The following is an 18,179-nucleotide window of genomic DNA, read 5'->3' as shown; positions in this document are numbered from 1 at the left end:
AGCTCCTCGCTCGTGTTTGCAGCTCAGGAACACTCTGCAGGTCTCCAGTGCTGCTGCTCTGCCTGTCACAGAGCATCCCATTCCTGTACACATGGAAACTCAAACCATACACTCCAGCTGGGGATAAGAGCAGGGATGGCAGCTCCCAGCTCTCACACAAAACCCAGCAGGAAGCAATTCCCCATCCATGGAACTCACCATGCAGCGCCTTTGGGTAAGGCTCTGGTGACACTCAGGCTGTGAAACACCAAACACACCCTGGAGAAGATCCCATGCATATTTACTATGGTGCAGGTGCCTCTGCATAGCTGCCCAGTGCTTTGTGTACGGCCACTGCCACCCCTGCACCTCCCGGCCCTGCCACAGCCCAGGCACGCTCCTGCACCCTTGGTGAAGCACCAGAGCAGCTGGCTGACCTTCAAGGGTGCATTTGAGCTCCAGGTGCTTCCCTGGGAAACAGAGCACATCAGCTGAACTCTGTGAAACAGGCATGGCTCTGCCTTGGTCAGGGTGACCCAGTGCTATTCCCTCTAACCTAGGACCACCAACATTGTCACCACCATTCCTCAAATCATTCGCCTCTGAGCCAACATTTCCTTTTCTGTTTCCTTTTTTTTTCCTTCTGCCTTTTAATGATAAACAAACAAGAACAGTGAAAGCAATGATGCCTGGTTTTCTGTACATTTGTGCAGATTTACCATTGAAGTGGATCACAGTGAACATTCTCTATCATTTCCACATATTCCTTCAAAATTCCCCTCCTACTTCACCTCACAATTGTCCTTCCACAGATATTTTGGCTGTGATCTGTGACTTGCTGTGTCCCACTGCAGGTGGGATCCCAAGCTAGAGACAAACACACAACTGTCCCAGTGCCCATCTTCCTGATCACCCATTTTCAACTGTGCTTACAGAAAATTAATTTGCTTTGAGGCTTCTTCCCTTTAACAAATTTGGTTGAAACAGGGCAAAAGATAGGGGCAGAATGGGCTCTGTAAGCCCAGCTGGTGCTGTGAACAGGGTCAAAGTGATCAGGTCATCTCACTCTCCCCTGTAGATCCCACAACATTTGTGATACTGACTTTCTTAGATGAGGGAAGGGAGGTGCAAGGCAGTGTCCTGGCCAGAGTAATGAAGATGGAGCCATGGCTCCTGAGATGCTCCTCTGAGTCTTGCTCTCCCTCCCAGGCCACAGCTGCACCTAATGGTCTGCTCCTGTTTTTATGTATGACCTTGTGCAAAATTCATGTGGCAACATCAGCAAAAGGAAGAAAATTCAAAGGACATCAAAGACAGAGCAAGGCTTATTTATATTTCACTGAACTTCCCCCCATCTCCACAGGAAGAAAAAGCTAGGAACATAAAGGAATGTGATGGAAGAGAAAGAGTGGAGAAGGAGAAACATCTAGGTTACAGCTTTGAATCAATCAAAGGTTTCTTAAAAGTCAGACTAAATGTTTTGAATTCCCCAGTCTCTGGAAGCTCAGCAAGCTCTCTGCTGCACCAAGCTCCCAACTCTCATGAGGACCAGCCTCAAACAAGGATGCTCTGATACAGAGGAAGGACCAAGGTCCCTTCAAAACATATCCAAGTGTGTGGAAAGATGAAAAAATCTGTCTGCTACTGTTTTCCCAGAAAATTGTACAGACTGTTTCTTCTCTTCCTTCTTCCTCTCCACAGAGTGGTTTGCTGCATGTCTAATTGCTGGCTTTCTAACCCTACACTTTGAGTAGTTTTTTCTGCCACATGAGAATCATGCTGCACCACAGAAATCAAGCACAAGTCAAAGGCTTCTTTTTAGAGGTCAATAAAAGAAACAAATTACTTTTAGTCTATGATGTGTAGTCTTGGGCACTCATAACTAACTACAGACTGTCTTTGTCCCTTTGACCCACACCCTGAATGATGGGGAGGAGGAGAAGCTCAACACTTTCATGAGCAAGGAGAGTTCATTGGGATCTGCAAGCAGTAGCCCCTGCAGGACCTCAGTCAGGATGTCATTTGGGATAAAGCAAGAGAAAGCTCCAAAAGAGGATTGGACCCCCACACCCCAAAACACATCCAGCTTTTGGGAGGTGCATCATGTACCTTTGCAGGGACTGCCACAGCTCATCCCAGAACATTAGAGAAAGCATCAAGAGCATCTCAGAGCTTTCAAACATGAGCCACTTGCCAGAAAAGCAAAGGCCCAGCAGACAGCTTTAAATATGCAGTGTTGCTCCTGACAAAACTGATAAAGGGTGCCACCTCAGCTCCTCCAGTGCAAGGCTTAGCCACTGGCCCATCCTGATGGCAACCTGAGCTGCACCTCCCCACCTGAGCCCTGTCCACACAAATGCATTCCTTCCAGGGCCAAACCCACATCTGATATTCAGTGCAGGGCTGCACCATGGCCAGGTCAACCTCCATCCCCAAAGCTGGCCCTGTTCTCCTTATATTTTGTTATGGACAGGACTGTGGACAAATCTCTATTTTTGGGCTGCTGCCACTGTGGAGTGCCCACAGGAGTGAGGTGCAGGGTGATGTCAGCAGCTGCCTTGAGAGCTCACTGTGTCCTCACTGGGCATGGGGAGGGAACAGAGCTCTCATCCCTCCAGCTCACCTGCCACATCTCTTGTCTCCCCATACTGCAGGGGGTTAAAGAAAAGAAAATCTCATTTTTTGAATTTCCTTTTTAAATGAACAAATGCACAAAGCAGCAAAAGGCAACCAGGTGAAAAACAGAAGTGCTTGGCTGCAAGCAGAATCTGTCATTGTGAATGAGGTTTAAACCAAACCACAGAGAACCTGTGTGCAGGAACAAAAACTTTCCATCTGCTCTGCTTCAGCAAAGCCATCCAGGACAGGAGCACACAAGTCAGAAGCAATGCCCTCTTTTAAATTTATCTCTCCACAAGTGTGTCACAGCACTTATGAGTGAGGGCCTAACCTGTCTTCTTTTAATTTCTGAAATTTGTTTAAATAATGAAATAATCCAACCAGTATCCTCTGCTCAATGGAACTCCTGTTAAAACAGCTACAGAGCATCTGACAGGAGAATGAAGTGAGATCTTAATGGGAACTCTGTGCTTGACTGAGGAAATGCCAGATTTCCTATCCTGGCCCCAGACTGGGGAAACTGCAGAGAATCACACAGGAAAAACAAATAGGGTTTTTAGGCCTGGCTGGCACTGGAAAATGCTTGCCTGTGTAGCAATGCCACCTTCCATCAGCATAAGGGAACTGTACACTGCAAGCTAAGGGATGATAAAAACAAATCCAAAAGGTTTCTCTTGCTGAATATTTAAATCTTTTCACTCTCTTGCATCTTTACCTCGTGCACATAGCTAAATTTTACACCCTACCTCCACCAGAACAAAAGGCAAATATCTGGGTAGAAACTGAACTCCTTTTCTGCACTGCTGTTCCCACAGGCCCCTCCAAGGTGGTGGCAGAGCGGGAATTTTCCGTGGCACCTGGACACAGCTCAGTTTCACAAAGCATCGTTTAAAAACCTGTGAGCTGGGGAAGTGGTAGGGCAGGGGGGAGATAGTGAAAACAAGCAGCATCTCTCCCTCATGCCACAGAACATGAATGAATCTGGAAAAGGCTGTCTAAAGATAACCAAACTTGAGGGTATGTCTAATTCAAAAGCATGGAAAACTTTAATTTTAGCAGAAAGGAAAAAGTGCATCAGAACTATCACTGCTTTGTGCTGCACCTTGCCTTCAGCCAAGGGCTGGAGTAAAGAAAGAGCTTGAACCTCCCAGGCAATGCAAATGTATCTTTACTTTTCACAGATAAACCTCACTTTTAAGAACAAACAGAAAAAAACCCAAACACTTTAGGGACACTTGTGTCATTTGCCAATCAAATATTTCTTTATTTTTTCATCTTACTGCATTGTTTGCTCTGCCCTGTGCTGGCAGAGAGGTCCCAACACCTGGCTTCATTTGAAAATGAACAGGGGGGAAACCACCAGCATGAGGATAACTGCAAATAAGCACACAAATATCTAGCAGTGTTCATTTGCAAGGGCTGGCTGATGTTTGAAGAGGGTGGAAACATTTTATTTTACTGCTTAGGAGCTCAGTCTCCACAATCAGCATCCTCTCAGCTGCACAGGACAAGCAATAGCAAATTACACCCTTGTAATTTAACACCCACTCCCCCCTTGTCTGAAGATGACATTTAATATCACAAAGGTAAAAACTCCTCCTTGGAGCTTTCCCACACCCCTTCCCCAGCTTGAGGACACAGCAGCAGTAACAGAGGAGGAGCACAGAGCTCACCAGTAAGAACTTGTTGGGCACAAACTGTTCAGTCCCTGGCTTCTGGAATACCATCCCACTTCATTTCACAGCAAGTGGATCTCAGCAAAGCTCAACAGAGGTGCCAAGCTGTGCCCTGGGACAGCAGGCAGTGTCCACCTGCTGATCTCCACCTTGCAAACACTGCAGGCTGCTTTTAAGGCACAGACACCACCTTTTCCCTTGTCCTGAGCTGAAGAATTTGCCACACCTTCCAGGATGTGTGACCAACCACACCATGAGGGACCCCAGTGACTCTGCTCATTCCTGGATACCTTCAGCCATCTCTTCTCACAAGCCTGGGGATCCCTGGATGCAAATGCTGTGTCCCTCTGTGTCTCAGATTTTAACACTGTGTGGCTGCCCACAAGTCACGCTCAAGTTCAGAGCAGAGCAGAAACTCTGCTATCAGAAACTAACTGATATTACCTGACAGCATCATAAACCTGCCTTGACCACCTGCTCTTTGTCCAGGAAGGCTGCAGCAATGCAAACAGAAGCAGCACAGGGCAGAGCTGTCATCCTGCTCCCCCCCAGAGATGCTGAACTCACGCTCATTAAAGCTGTGGTAACGTTTTTCTCCTACAAGCACAAGGATGAGAGGGGAGATTCACATTTCACAGTGCAAAAAAAGAAACATGCCTAGGGTGATGTTCCTCCTTCCTTACAACTGCTTTCAGCATGCAGCTGCTACAGTAATATCAAAAAGCACATCAGCAAGCACAGCAAAAAACATGCTGTTGCTCTCCTCTGTGATAAAACACTTAAGAACATTGCTTAATTACATACAGAAGAATAAGTGGAAGCAAACCAGGGCAAATAATTCCTGCATGATTGTGACTGTAATGATTCACAAAGAAACCCAACAAACCCACACAGAAAGAAAGGCAGGTTTTGTGAATTAGGGCAGAGCTTTTAAAACAGCATTTAAGTCAGACCAGCAGAGAGCTCCAACATCTCTACAGTTTTTTGTAAGCTGAATAAATCCCCATTAAAGGGGAGGTATACAGACTGTTATAGTAATAATTTTTGCAGAGATGAAAAAATAAAATTGAAAGTTTGCATATGTTGGTGTAGACATCTCTAATTATAATAAAAATCCCACATGGATATCTGTGGGATGCTGTGACCACGAATATTTTTCTACAGGAAAGCAACAACTGATAATTTTTGTTTCTTTAAAGGATCAGAGACTCACACCTTCCAAAGGTGATCAGCAAACCAAAGTGCCTCTGGGACTCCTGACTTCCCCAGCAACAAGTTCTATGAAACTGGATGTCAGCACATGAATGGGGGCAGGAGCAAACCCAGTGCACATCCCACCTCTGCCCTGCACCCCCCTACATCACAGTCACTGAGAGACTCTAAAAACACAAAGATAAAACAAGAATCAAGTTTTGTTGGGCTGAGGGTGGAATGAAAGGGTTTTTAAAAGGCACCAACAGCTGCAGAAAATCCCAGAGAACTGCATGATGAAGTTAATCACACAAAAGCTGCCTCTTAACATTAACAGCTCAGCTGTGATGTGACCACTGTGTAGAGATAGAAAAACTTACTCTGAAAAACACAGGTATTTTGGGGAAAAAAACCCCTTTGTAGGCTTCACCAGAATAGGCTGTGTGGCAGCACCAGGCAATAGGCTTATTTCAGAGTACACTGCTAACAGGCTGTTCTTTTGAACTAAAATGTTCTCATTCAAGCTGCTGTTAAGCCAAAGATGTGGGGAAAATGGTGGTATGAAGACAAGAGGCCAACCCCTCCCCAGAAAAGGGGAAGTTGAATATTGCATGCTGTGAATTTTCTATTATAAGTACCAATCTGCAATCACTGGCTTGTACTTTTTTTGCCTTTTTTTAAATGCAGGCTTAATTCAGTTGCTAAAAACTAGATTAGGCCTGACTACTTTTTTGTTTTCTGAAAAAAAATCTACTCATGATTAGAAACTGCACTTTACAAACTGGTTCATGCCCTGAAAAAATACTTATATTGTAGCAACAGTCACTTATTCCACCCAAGACATGGTCATAATCTTGGTGAAGGCAGGAGATGGTCCTTCTCCAGGAGAGCACACACCAGAGCAGGAGGGAGAAGAACACTGAAGTGCCAAGGTGGGGACAAAATCCATGTTTCCTTGCTTCCCAGGCACTGCTTTCTCCTCCAGAAAAAGGGCTGGCAACCCACAGCTTGCTCACAAAAAGGGACGTGGGTAAGTGTGGTCACTGCAGCTCCCACTGGTTTGTGAAGTTGGTGCAGTCTGGGCAAAGCTTTTTTTCCTTGCAGGGTGAGCTCCTGCACCCAGAGGCACCCAGACCTGCAGGACCCCTGACTGGGAAAAGCTTTTATTCCTTGCAGTGTGAGCTCCTGCCAGAGGCACCCAGACCTGCTGGACCCCTGACTTGGCTGCTGCCCTGCTCTGGAGTCACAGATGCTCAGGGACACAAAAGGAGCCCAAATCCCAGTGGCACCTGGCTGTGCACTCCAAACCCACAGGGTGATGGTGGCTGCCCTGCTGAGGCCTTGCTCTCTCCTTTGGGAAGGAGGAATACAAACTGAGCTCTTCCAAGCAAGATGATGCACGAACAACCCATGCCAGGTACAGTCAGGTCCATCAGCAAATGTTCTCAACACCCACAGAGGGGCTGGGCTGATCCTCTGTCCAACACCCTCCACTGGTGGCTTCCAGGGGCAGCAAGCACCAAAACAGCAATCATGTACCCTGTCCAAATTCTCTCCTTTAATCAGTGGTGTGTTCAGTGTTTACTCCTAGGGTGGGTACTTGCATGTTCAGAAGAGAGAAATAAAGACTAACAGACTTCTAACAAGAGAAACAGAAAAGCTATAAAAACATTCATTCTAATAAGTTTAATTACTTGTCTGTGCAACTCATTGAGTTCTCATCATTGGACTAAATTAAAGTCACTGGATATAAATAATTTTTCATATTGAGTTTTCATCTAGCATGATGTGGTAGGAGGACACAGACTTACAGACACAAAGTAAAAATTATCTGTTCTGCTTAGTGGGTTAATGTATCTGGATGTATCTGTTTTTTATGCAGAAAAAAATAGTTTATCCTGTTAGAATGCTCAGCTTAACTTCTTTTCAGATACACTTGAAAGAGCAGTATTTTTCTAGGAAATAGTGGATATGTTAAAATAAGTATTCTTTGCTTAGAACAGATTTTAGTAATAATTTCTTATTAGTTTAGATCAAATATCTAAACAGCAACATCTGGTCCACTTTCTCCTTCATGTCATCTGTCCTTCCATAACACTGCCACCTAGACAAGGAACAGCTGTATACATTTCCAGTGTAACTATATATTTTATATATTATCATGTATTTTTTCTCCTCAGATTTTATTGTTACTATAGAGACATTCTAAGTTAAATTCTTCCAAAGCAGAAAGAACATGAGCTGTGACAGAATCAAGACATTCAATTTTTTTACTTTGCTTACAAAACTTAATCAACAGTGCAGAAGTTTTCCTGCTTTAATACTTCTTACACTACTTGGCTCCCTTCTCAAATTCTTCTGCTCTGGGAACCACAGCACCCTGCCTTTAGTCAGCTGAGTGTCCACTACTTCCAAAATAAAATTATCAAGGCACTCAAACACTTTTGCAGGTGAATTGCAATGGGGAAAACAAAATAAAAATCATATAAACAGCCCTCTTGCAAGGCTGCAAGGTAGAAATGAGCTCTAAATTTCTCAAAAAAACCCCAAGAGCTCTCACTTCTCAAGAAGTAGCCCCTAGAGCCCTGCATGCCTTGGCTCTGACAAGTACACGGCACACACCACAGCAGAAAATGGGAAAAAGCCCCCAGAGGACCTGATGGAGGGAAGGAGAGAAGGCTAAGGCCACAAGGCTGTTTTGGTGACCACTCCTAAGAAGTGTTTAGATTTGAGGGTAAAAGAGAAGAAACTTCTGTCACCAGCATGTCGTGTCTCAGCGAGACAAGCAGCACACACACCTGTGGGAGGTTTGGGCCAACTCTATTTGTCCAATGTGGGAAGCAGCCTTTCCATCAGCCTCATTCACCACAACTGCAGCACTGAAATAGTCTATGGAACTCCCAGGACAGAGGAAGGAGCTCAGTAATTAACAGAAAACATTAGTAACCTGTGTGTCTATAGCTGCACAGCTCCCTGTTTGACTCACTCACCCTGTATTAGAAAAGGCAGATGGTTTGTGATTTGTGCAGCTGATGAATCACTGCACCTCTTTCCTCCCTCCCAGTGGCTTCTCTCTGTATCTTCACGTTCCCCAGTGAGACCTACAGATTGGAGGATAACACACTACAAGCAGAGCAGCATAATGTCTCCTGCCACAGGATGGTTTTACCTGTGGCCCACAAGCACTGCTGTTCTCTCCTGTTCCATTTCCCCACCCACTTGCCTACACATGGGTGAACTCAACAGCTATTGCTTGAAGTTGTCTTCACTGACACTGCTTACACAGTCTGAACCTCTGCACTACTGGAAAAACTTCAGTACATGGTAATTTTGCCTTTTAAAACATCAAGTCTGGCTTATAAACTGTAAAAACCAAGAATAATAATTTCCTGAATGGAAACTCTTGAGCTACAGTACCAGATGCTATTGAAGGAAGAAGCCCCAAAGCTGGGTTTGGGGTACAAAGATGTGTCTTTAAAGCCCACCACACTGAGCACTTGCACAGCAATGAAAGGGAAATGTTTCACCTCAACACTTCCATTAACAGGAGTTTAGACACATTTCTTTCAAAACAGGACCACTCCTGGAAACTGCCACACGGCTTTTCACAGGACCTGAGCACCCAGTGACCTCCAAACTCAGCCAGGGGGTACCGAACAAATCTGATGTCCAAGGCACTTCAGGGCAGCTCCAATTTTAAGCACACAGAGTCAGCTGCTGGCCTAACTCACACAGTTCAGTGACCTGCTCTATTAGGAGACTCCTGTGGTACAGATGAACCCCAATATTTCTAGGAAGACATTTCCTTTCTCAAACCTGACTCAATTTTGTCACGACTATAGCCAGAACCTGACCTCTTAGCCATGACAGAGACAAAAATCAGCACATGGGAAAGTTGGCTGCTGCTGGTTAAGAGGAGTGAGATGCTTGGGAAAATTCCATAGGCAGTGCTTTGCATCAGTCTGATCTCCTCAGCTTCCTGGTGATGAGCAGATTTGGTTCAAATGAGGGGCACTGCAAATATCTTGCTGTAAGTAATTTTCACTCACTCTCATCTTGTCGTGTACATTACCTTTTGTTGTGCTCTGCTTGCTTAAAGAAAAGGCTGTTTTAAAAGTGGCCTGGTGATAAAAGTTCCACATTTAGAGCATCTAAAAGCAGTGACATGACTTCCACCCACCATGTAAAACAAATATTTTTTTAGGTCCTTTCCCCTCATGTAGGAGCCTGCCTTAGATAAGTTAATGACCCATGGTGATCAGAGGATCCCACAGGTCCAATATTTGGAGGTTTTACAGCTGTTAAGATACCTATCCTCACAGCAGGACTGTGAGTTAAGGCACTGCTATTATTCCCATTGCTCAAATGGGCAATTAAGGCATGAAGAGAACATGGCAGAGGCTTTGCTAAATGGCCAAATCAATTTACAGCTTGCTGCCACCCAAACTGGATATCAGAGTGCAAAAATCATGCCTTACCCAAGGTCTTCAGCAGGGCTGGAAACTGCATTGAGGTTTTTGGTTACTGCTCCAATCTCCAGTAAATTCAGTTTACCCTCCCAGCTCACAAGTGGAAAACATTTAACAGCCCCTGTAAAAGCAGCAGGTACTCTTAGATTTGGTGCTTTTTTGCTGGGACCTAAGTCACAAAACCACCACAACTTTCATCAGGAGGCTCATGGGAGGAAGCAAAAGTCTTAAGATAAAAGGTCTGAACTCTTCTGTTTTCTCTCAGAAATCACTCATTGGGCCAGGTGCACATATACAAGAGAGAAGCTTCTCAGCCAAGGTTGCTAAACCTCCCCGTCCTTACACAAAAGAAAAGCTCCCTTCCTCTGCAGCTGCTGCACAGCAGATCATTAGCAAACCACACCGACTCCTCCTGTCCTTCCTCTGCTTGAATCATAAAGTTCAAGAACGCTTCCCCTTTACACTTTTTGCCAAAATTCTGGAAAAAACAAGTATTTTAGAGAGGGTTCCCATGTAACAGAGATCTTCTTGTGACAATTCCATCTCACACAAAGTCTGTGGGCACCATCCATACACTTGTTCCCTTCTCTCTGGAGGCCCTGCATGGGTTGACCCACACCATTTGCAGTCAAGAGCACACATTTTTTTCTGCTTGTTGGTGATACAAGCTCAGCATTCCTAGCACGAATCATATTATTCTTTGGTCAGTTCCTCAGCCAGCTGTGAGGTCAAATGCTGAAAAAGTGACCATCTAAAAAAAGCTTAGTTACACTGCTTTCTCTCATTTGAATCACATGCTGTGCTTGTGTTTGTTGAAGTTGTTTTACTACATCTGCTGTACTTCATCCCTTGCAATTCCCACTCAGATCAACCCTACACATAATTTCCTCCTTATTACCTTCAAGTTTTATCTCAGCACTTTGTTTTCAAAGTGTATTTCATTATTTCTCCTTCTCTTAGTAAGCACCCAGTCCTCATACACATACAAAGCACTTTGTTTTAGTGTAACCCTAGTGTAATTGTGTGACAGAGAACCTACCACATGTTCCACAGAAGAGGCTGAGAGACAATAAATTAGGAGTCCAGCAAGATCCTTCTGAAACATTTGCATGCTTTCCTTTCACTGCAGATTACATAACACCTTCCTTACTGGCCATTTGAGGCATCTAAGACAAGACCAAGACACCACCTCCTGTCTGCCATCAGAAACCAGAAACCAGCTGAAGCAGCACTGATGTTCCAGACATTCTACACCCTATGAAACGAGAAATCAAAAGCTGTTTAAGTTAGTCACCAAGTGACACTATTCTAATTTCTTCAGTCGTCCAAATACGCTCCCAATCAAATATTTATTTTCCTTGGGAAAATCCCTGACTATAAATAGAACTTTTAATCAAACCCCCCCAAAAGCCAACAAAACCCCCAGAGTTAGAAAGCCTTTCAAAACTGTGCTTACTTATGGGGAAAAGGCCTGTCTGGCCCCACAGGACGCTGAGGTTTCGGGTGGCTATGAACATTTCAGTGTCCCTACAGGCACCTGGCAGGCAGGCAGGCACACAAACGCCATTTTCCCCGGAGATCACGGGGCCAAACGAGCTTCCTCTTCCTCCCTGCACACCCTGGCTGCTGCAGTTTGTCACAGGGCAGAGCCACTGCCCTCTGAGCACAGTAACAGCTCTGCTGCCAGGAGGATTTGGCAGGGCCACAAAGGACCTTTGTCCGTGCCAGAAGTTGAGCGCACAATGCAATCCTTCCCCCTTGTCACACAGAGCTGGGCTTCCCTGCCTGGGCTGGAAACACTCCCCCAGTGACTGCACCCCACAGACCCAAACCTGTCCCCCTCCCCAGCATGGGATCCTTCTTCCCCTATCCAGTGCTGCAGGCCAGTGGGGAGCAGTGGCTGCTTTTGGGAGCCTTTAATTTTGGTGAATTCTACCCAGACCTGCTGCAAGGATGAGTCTGAGTGAGTGCCAGAGCTCTGCCCTCAGTCTCTCTAGACAACTTTTTCCACCTAGATACTACAAGACCACCTGGGGTCTTGTGTAATATAAGGGTCTCCAATTCCCAGGTATATTCTTGTCTTCAAGAGGCCAGAAACTTGGCAGACTGATCTCATTTCACCTAACAGTATGTGATTCCATTGTGCAACATTCCTCTGTTTGTGTTTGATCTGCCAGCCTGTGTGTGCACGTATATACAACTTTTTTTTTTCAATGCAGCAGCTCTAAATTCAGCCTGTCCCACCTTTCCCTCAAATGGCCCTTGAAATGAGGGTCCCTAGGCCAGGACAGGAGCTGCCAGCACCTTGGAGCTCTGGGAAAAGATGCCAACATGGGATGTAGGGGACAGAGGATGAGCACACCCCAACACTATGCTGCTGGAAAAAAGTGGGATTTAGCAGGATGCAAATGTCTCTGCATTTTCATTTCACTCCAGAAATACAAAGAGGAAATGATTACTGAATCATTCACTAACTATTTAATATCCCAATTCAAAAGAACCAGGGATTCTTCTGGAACTATACAGCAAAAGAGAGCAAAAAGAATCTTTGCAAATAAGACCTGATATGTATTAAAAAATAGTGGGAATCGACACAGTTGTAAATACAGTGAGATTAGCACAATCCAAGCCTTTGGAGACTTTTTCCACAGCACATGATACAAAGCAGGACATGTTTAGATTCTTCTACTTTTCATCTGAAGCATCAAGGGATACTGATCAAACCAGTTCCTACTTTCATAACTGAGCTTGACCTGGACCATCCATAGCCTAGATACTTTGGCACAAAACACCCCTTATAATCCCAAACCCAAAAGGAACCATGTTTCACATGGAGAAATTATTACTATATTGAGGAATAAAATGCCAAGGAAAACAACAAGAGAAGAACTGGCTAAATCTCCCATTCATTTATTTCTAACCAGCATTTGCCATCAGAACACCTAAGTGTGACCAAGCACTTGGCTCCTCCCATCTCCTCCCACAGGTTTCAATCCCAGAGTGCTCACTGTTCCCAGCTTTGGCATCACCTCTCTGTCTCCCTGGAGCTTGGATTTCCCCAAGGGCCACTTCATACTCCTCCAGATGAAGAAACTGTAACAATGATGCTTGAGCAATACTTGAGAAATGCAGCAAAGGAGGAGAACTGCTCCATAAAACAGTTTCTCACTGAAGAGTATTTGTTTAAACTTTTTTAAAAGAATTTTTTAAAACTCAGTTTCTTTTCCTCCTGTTCCTGGGATGCCAGGACGAGGCCTGCAGCAGCGTGCCCAGGGCTTATGCTCACCCCCACCATCTGTAGCAAACCCTCCTCCTTCCTGCTCTCTCCTCCGAGCTGCAAAACAGGCTCCAACCATCCAGTCACCAAAATCCAGTGTGACACTATTATTCAGTATTTGTTGGCCAAAACACATGTGTGCTCCTTCCAAGGGAAGGAACAAAAACAAACAAAAAACCCCCTCTTAATGATATAATTTCAAAAGACACTGATTCTGTCACCAGCTTGTGTTAATTTAGATGGTCACCTGGTTTTATAATGTTTGTGAAAATTCTTCTCTCAAAAAGAAACAGCCACCAAACACTCCAGTATGAACTCTGTGCAACGTGGCAGCTCTTTCCATGGCAACCCACCAGCACCAAGCCTCCTTTTCTCCACAGACTTTGCTGCACAGAAAAGAGGGCAGAGAAAGAGCTGCTGCAAAGCTCTGGCTGTTGCTGCCACCCTGGCAATCCTGCCACCCCTGGGAACCAAAACTTTGGGGAAAGGCAGCACTTCCACAGCCTCACTGCTGAAACGTGGCTTAGTCCCAGCTGCTAACCAGCTGCTGGGTCATTTGCAGGTTGCTTGGTTTGCTGGGTTTGTAAAGCCCAATCAATTTATTTTGTTTCCTAAACAGCATGAAATATTACCTTGGTAGTTCCCAAATCATTCTCCACACAGAAGGGAGTGGAATTAAGGCAACTAGGCCAAGCTCTCAGATGGTCTCCACATGCAACAGCAGGATGGTCGCTGAGGGCACCTCCTTCTGGAGGACAGACAGACAGACCTGCCACTGCCCTGGGCAGCCTGGCCAGTGTGGAGCCAGGAGCACCCACAAGCTCCCTGATGTTCTGCTGGGACCAACTGGAAAACAGCAAGGCTCCCAAGCTTGTCTCTGCCACTACACATTTTCCATCTAAACACAGCCCCTGCCCAGGCTCTTTGATGAAAACTTGAGCAATTCAGCACCCCCATGCACGTGGGAGCTAGGATCTTGTCTTTGGCTAGTCTGAAGTTAGCCATGTAGCCAAACCTCTTGTGTCACTACAGGCAACCCAAAACTGAGCCACAAGCTCCCCAGACTTCCTCCCCTGGACCTCCTCTCACAGGCACTCCCTCCCTGCCTCATCACCTGCAAGGGTGCCTCAAGCACTGGGACAGCCCACACTGGAGTGGTCCTGGGTTATTTCTCCTGAAGCTTTATGTGAAGATTTAATTACATAGAAGTTTCTGAAGTTTAGGAAAAGCCATGTTCCACAGCAATAGGTGATGCTATTATTTGAAGTGACCTGACCCCAAAATCCAAATAAGAAGCAGGGATGGGGACAAACAATAGTGCCATCAGTAAGGCTGGAGATGGCAGAGACTTGAAACCAGATCTCAGAGGAGCATTCATCAGCCATGACCTCTCATATCTACTGTGGATTTTAGACATTTTTCCCAACAAAAGCATTGACAAAACAGACTCTTATGTGGAGAGCTCATTTCCAGCAGATCAGCTGCCTTCTGGCAGGGAAACACTCACCCATGAACATTTCCTGAAGCAATTCCTACCTCAACACTTCTGTGATATTCAGGGAACTAGGTCAAGACTTACTGCAGGCTTCTCACCTGAAAGAAGAGCCCAAGGAAAAAAAAATTACTGAATTACTTTTGTGTTTTCTCCCCAAAGTTCCTTTTCTCTTCATGATTTCTTTGCTTTGTGGAAGTGATCTGCTTCTCCTCCAACACCTTTTGTCTTCTCTACCCTCACCAAAATGTTCACAGGGTAAAGGAAGCTTAGGCAGAAGAAACCAAAACTGTTCACACAGTTCCTGGCTTGTGTGGTCTCCAGAAATGCTCCAGAGAGGGAGTCCCTGTAGAGCAGGGCTGCTTTGGGCTTGGAGGGGAATTGGGCTGTATGTGATCCAGCTCATTCTGTTTCCCTGGTATGTACTGTGGACTCACAACACTAAATTAAAGGATAAAATCAGAGGGGAGAGAAAGGGAACAAACAAGAAATCCTTAAAATCCCACCCTGCTCATGCAGGCCATGGGCCTCTGCCTTTTTGAAAAAAAAATATAATTTCTAAAGCAAAGTTATCCCATGTGTGGTACTGCAAGAGGAGGAAAGAGAGCCAGGAAGCAGGAACAGACTGCAGAGCCTGCAATGGAAAATCCTCACTCTGTCCCTGAGCAGTCCTCTTGTAACACTTATTTTAATAAAGTGAATATGATGAAACACAGCCCAATTGTACACAAAACTGCTGAGAAATTGGATCGGCTGCTGAAATCAGCTCTGGAACCCCTCCTCTCCTAGTCCTGCCAGTTCACATCAGTTAATTCCATCCAAACCACCCCCAGCCAAGAAGGGACAGGAGAAATGAGACAGGATGGGTCAACCCCACATTTGATTCATCTTCAGAGCAGGGCCAGTGTGTAAATCTTTATTGGTCTCTTTTGTCACTCACCAAAGTTCAACCATGGCATCTCTGGCTGTCCCCTAATGATGAAAGGTGACACTGACTAACAGACTTCAAGGGCAATGTCCATGCAACTTGGCCTTAGCTCTTGCATGAGCAAGTGAGAAAATAGCCTTAATATTAGGTATAAGAAAGCAAATTTTAAAAGGGCCTGTTTTTTTTCCTCATCATTTGCTTTTAATTCTAGATCTTATTCTTTTAAAACTGAATTCAAACAAGAATAGACAGATTTTCCTGCTTTTGTGGAATAAATCAGCCCAGCTCCTGAGGTCAGTGTTTTCAGACCAACACATGAAAGCAGAAGATGGGTCTGAGGAAATTCAGTGCTGGCTGATTCATCCTTTAGAAAGGATGAAGAACAACCATCCTGGACGTCAGGTTTGTTCCTTTGAAGGCAAAACAATTTAGTGTTGGTATCAAGTTGGCAGGAACTGGAGGGAAAAAAAAAGGCAACCCTGTCCAGACTGCCCTGAAATATCTTTTCAGGCTTTAGATGCTGAACAATGAAAGAGCCTCCATGGTCCATCAGGTTTGCACTGAACAGAAGTGAGGTGAAGGGCATCATTCCTCGTTCACTACTTGCATGGTGGCTGAGCAGTGCTGCCCTTCTCATGTCCCCTGGCACAGACGTGCACACAGAGACAGGGCAGCAAAGGAAGAGAACCACAAGTTATATGACCCACTGAAATGTTCCCAGATGGAATCCACACTTCATGTTTCACAGGAAACAAAGCATAGCCTGAAACTTGTGAAAACAAAACTGCACAGCAAAAATTCACCAAAAGCACAGTATGAGAGAAAGAGTGAAGACAAAAAGTGCACTCAGATTTAATTCAGATTTGGAGAAATCAAGAGTGTTGGTGGAGAAAAAAAAAAGTCTTTTCTCCTTGGACAGCCCCATTTCAAGATGCAGGTACACACTCACACAATGTGTATCCAGCTATATAAAACCAGCACATGCCATCACTGTTTGCTTAGAGTGTAAATAGCATCAGGAAAGAAACACCTTTCAACCTGTCCCTCTGCTTGCTTTCAGTCCCAAGTGACTTGTAAGAAGGACTGTCTGAAGATGCTCAGTAGCAGGTCAATCTTTCCCAGCAGGTAGAAGAGCAATAAATCAATTGCTTTAAAAGAAAAAAAAAAAAAAGGAAAAAAAAAAACCCAAACCAAAAAAACCCCTGAGGCTTGCTGGGAAGAAGTAAAATTGGGGGAAAAAAGAGGTAAGATGAAAAGAACCTGTAATCCCTTTAATGCAGCACTGAACTTCTTCTGAAGAGAAAGCACAGTAATGATAAGAAAAGGAAAGGAAAGTGAAAGAAGAAAGTAGCCCATTGACACTAGGTACAGATATTATTTTTAATGGGCATTAGGTCAGCAGGGCATTTTCCATCTGCCCTGCTTAAACCAGAGCTTGATGATGTTACATATGTGATTTTAATACAGCATTTATCCTGGTGGGGCTGTAAGTTTGTTGTGTGTGTACATGGGTATTTTGATGGGTTTTCCTGAGGGGAAGGGCAAATTTGTAAGCAGATGATGAAAACAGCAGATGTTGGGCTGCACTTCTACTGATTTTGGGGTTGCTTAGAAGGGAGAGAGAAAGAAATCATCAGCAACAAAGGGCTGTGAGGACTTGGAGAGGAAGGGAAGAGGAGAATGAAGGAGAAACAGCTTTTCTCTCAGCCTCCTGCAGTCCTTCTGGATTTAGCTCAAATGGCCAAAGGGAAGCCCTGCTGCTCTGGAATCCCACAGCCCTGCTGCTCTGGAATCCCACTGGGCAGGGGCAGCTCCCTTTACCAGCAGGGCCCTGGACAGGACTCCAGGCTCTTCTCCCCTGCCAAATGCACAGGAACTGCCATGACCCTCACTCCTGCCCAGTTCTTAGCCCAACCTCCAGGCCTGCCCATCTCAGCTCAGAATCCTGGACAAGGCAGCAACGATAAAATACATTTTTCCTGTATTTTTGTTAGTCATCTGATGATTCACATAGACAAAGAGATCACAGTCTTCCTCCTTCAAAAAGTCTACATAAAAAGGAAAGATCACGATTCCACATTTTGCTTTTTTTTTCAAATTCCACAGTGCTTTTCTAATCTAATTCAATAAGAACTATGCAAACTAACTGGAGCCTGCCAGAGTTCCCAGTTAGCTGCTTGACTAACACAGTGCAAGCTAAGGAAGATTAGTTGGAAGCTGAAGTCAATGTTTAAAACACAGATTAGAGACAGGTTTGGAAGTTAACTCAGAAAACCATACCCTACAACCTCAGCAATCTCTTCAGTTTAATTACCACAGCTTTAGGATACTCTGCCATAATTAGATCATACATCTCTAAAGGTGTAAAAGATCCCTGGAGAACACCACCATTAGTGCCAGCACCAGTTCCTTACATCCTTAACTACAGGCAGTGCCTTCTAGTTGAACATATCCTAAATAAACCCAAAACAAGCCCAGACTCTTTTTCTGCCCATTGATAGGCAGCAGTGGTAGAACCCAAAATGGTCACTGTTTCAGGAAACTTGAA

General features: G+C 44.9%; 1 protein-coding gene across 8 annotated transcripts in view; it reads right to left on the bottom strand.

The window, feature by feature from the left end:
- ZHX2 (zinc fingers and homeoboxes 2) overlaps nucleotides 1–18,179 on the bottom strand; it is a 74,337-nt gene that overhangs the window by 10,714 nt on the left and 45,444 nt on the right. The window contains exon 2 of one of the 8 annotated variants that reach the window (XM_036404853.2): nucleotides 14,719–14,804. The exons of the other annotated variants lie outside the window; for them this stretch is intronic. The gene's annotated coding sequence lies outside the window, so the exon portion shown is untranslated. The remainder of the gene's footprint in view (nucleotides 1–14,718; nucleotides 14,805–18,179) is intronic. 8 annotated transcript variants of the gene reach the window in all.

The sequence above is a fragment of the Molothrus ater genome, chromosome 1 (assembly GCF_012460135.2).
Source record: "Molothrus ater isolate BHLD 08-10-18 breed brown headed cowbird chromosome 1, BPBGC_Mater_1.1, whole genome shotgun sequence".
Lineage (NCBI taxonomy): Eukaryota > Metazoa > Chordata > Aves > Passeriformes > Icteridae > Molothrus > Molothrus ater.
Note: the sequence above shows the minus strand (reverse complement) of the source record. Positions and strands in the feature narration are given on the sequence as shown.